We start from the raw sequence: 2,605 nt of genomic DNA, 5'->3' as shown, positions 1-2,605 counted from the left end.
CCCTTTGACAGTAGGCCTATAGTCACCTCCCCCCCCTCCCTTGACAGTAGGCCTATTGTCACCTCCCCCTCCCTTGACAGTAGGCCTATAGTCACCTCCCCCTTCCCTTGACAGTAGACCTATAGTCACCTCCCCTCCCGTGACAGTAGATCCTATAGTCACGCTCCTCCTTCTTGACAGTAGACCTATAGTCACCTCCCCCTCGTCTTGACTGTAGACCTATAGTCACCTCCCCCTCCTTGACAGTAGACCTATAGTCACATCCCCCTCTCTTGACAGTAGGACCTATAGTCACCTCCCCCTCCTTGACAGTAGGCCTATAGTCGACCTGTCCCCCTCCCTTGACAGTAGGACCTATAGTCACCTCCCCCTCTCTTGACAGTAGGCCTATAGTCACCGTCCCCCTTCCCTTGACAGTAGACCTATAGTCACCTCCCCCCCTCTTGACAGTAGGCCTATAGTCACCTCCCCCTCCCTTGACAGTAGGCCTATAGTCACCTCCCCCTCCTTTGACAGTAGACCTATAGTCACCTCCCCCTCACCTTGACAGTAGACCTATAGTCACCTCCCCCTCCCTTGACAGTAGCCTATAGTCACCTCCCCCTCCCTTGACAGTAGGCCTATAGTCACCTCCCCTCCCTTGACAGTAGACCTATAGGTCACCTCCCCCTCCCTTGACAGTAGACCTATAGTCCCCTCCCCCTCCCTTGACAGTAGGACCTATAGTCACCTCCCCTCCCTTGACAGTAGACCTATAGTCACCTCCCCCTCTCTTGACAGTAGGACCTATAGTCACCTCCCCCCTCCCTTGACAGTAGGCCTATAGTCACCTCCCCCCTCCCTTGACCAGTAGACCTATAGTCACCTCCCCCTCTCTTGACAGTAGACCTATAGTCACCTCCCCCTCCTTGTCAGTAGGCCTATAGTCACCTCCCCTCCCTTGACAGTAGACCTATAGTCACCTCCCCTCTCTTGACAGTAGACCTATAGTCACCTCCCCCTCCCTTGACAGTAGGCCTATAGTCACCTCCCCCTCTCTTGACAGTAGGCCTATAGTCACCTCCCCCTCTCTTGACAGTAGGCCTAGTCACCTCCCCCTCCCTTGACAGTAGGCCTATAGTCACCTCCCCCTCCCTTGACAGTAGACCTATAGTCACCACTCCCCCTCCCTTGACAGTAGACCTATAGTCACCTCCCCCTCTCTTGACAGTAGGCCTATAGTCACCTCCCCCTCCCTTGACAGTAGACCTATAGTCACCTCCCCCTCCTTGACAGTAGACCTATAGTCACCTCCCCCTCTCTTGACAGTAGGCCTATAGTCACCTCCCCCTCTCTTGACAGTAGGCCTATAGTCACCTCCCCTCCTTGACAGTAGACCTATAGTCACCCTCCCCCTCCTTGACAGTAGGCCTATAGTCACCTCCCCCTCTCTTGACAGTAGGCCTATAGTCACCTCCCCCTCCCTTGACAGTAGACCTATAGTCACCTCCCCCTCCTTGACAGTAGACCTATAGTCACCTCCCCCTCCCTTGACAGTAGGCCTATAGTCACCTCCCCCTCCTTGACAGTAGACCTATAGTCACCTCCCCCCTCCCTTGACAGTAGACCTATAGTCACCTCCCCCTCTCTTGACAGTAGGCCTATAGTCACCTCCCCCTCTCTTGACAGTAGGCCTATAGTCACCTCCCCCTCTCTTGACAGTAGGCCTATAGTCACCTCCCCTCTCTTGACAGTAGACCTATAGTCACCTCCCCCTCTCTTGACAGTAGGCCTATAGTCACCTCCCCTCTCTTGACAGTAGACCTATAGTCACCTCCCCCCTCCTCTTGACAGTAGGCCTATAGTCACCTCCCCCTCCCTTGACAGTAGACCTATAGTCACCTCCCCCCTCTCTTGACAGTAGGCCTATAGTCACCTCCCCCTCTCTTGACAGTAGCCTATAGTCACCTCCCCCTCCCTTGACAGTAGACCTATAGTCACCTCCCCCTCCCTTGACAGTAGACCTATAGTCACCTCCCCCTCTCTTGACAGTAGGCCTATAGTCACCTCCCCCTCCTTGACAGTAGACCTATAGTCACCTCCCCCTCCCTTGACAGTAGACCTATAGTCACCTCCCCCTCCCTTGACAGTAGACCTATAGGTCACCTCCCCCCTCCCTTGACAGTAGGCCTATAGTCACCTCCCCTCTCTTGACAGTAGGCCTATAGTCACCTCCCCCTCTCTTGACAGTAGGCCTATAGTCACCTCCCCCTCCCTTGACAGTAGACCTATAGTCACCTACCCCCTCCCTTGACAGTAGACCTATAGTCACCTCCCCCTCTCTTGACAGTAGACCTATAGTCACCTCCCCCCTCTCTTGACAGTAGACCTATAGTCACCTCCCCCTCTCTTGACAGTAGACCTATAGTCACCTCCCCCTCTCTTGACAGTAGACCTATAGTCACCTCCCCCTCTCTTGACAGTAGACCTATAGTCACCTCCCCCTCTCTTGACAGTAGGCCTATAGTCACCTCCCCCTCTCTTGACAGTAGACCTATAGTCACCTCCCCCTCTCTTGACAGTAGGCCTATAGTCACCTCCCCCTCTCTTGACAGTAGGCCTATAG

The 2,605-nt window shown here is 54.4% G+C and overlaps 1 protein-coding gene across 1 annotated transcript in view; it reads right to left on the bottom strand.

Moving 5' to 3' along the window:
* Positions 1 to 2,605, bottom strand: part of tns3.2 (tensin 3, tandem duplicate 2) — a gene marked incomplete at its 5' end in the record, with an annotated part of 76,394 nt that overhangs the window by 14,672 nt on the left and 59,117 nt on the right. The gene's annotated exons all lie outside the window — the stretch shown is intronic.

Source organism: Poromitra crassiceps, assembly GCF_964638095.1.
Source record: "Poromitra crassiceps genome assembly, chromosome: 12".
In the NCBI taxonomy this organism is placed as follows: Eukaryota; Metazoa; Chordata; class Actinopteri; order Beryciformes; family Melamphaidae; genus Poromitra; species Poromitra crassiceps.
Note: the sequence above shows the minus strand (reverse complement) of the source record. Positions and strands in the feature narration are given on the sequence as shown.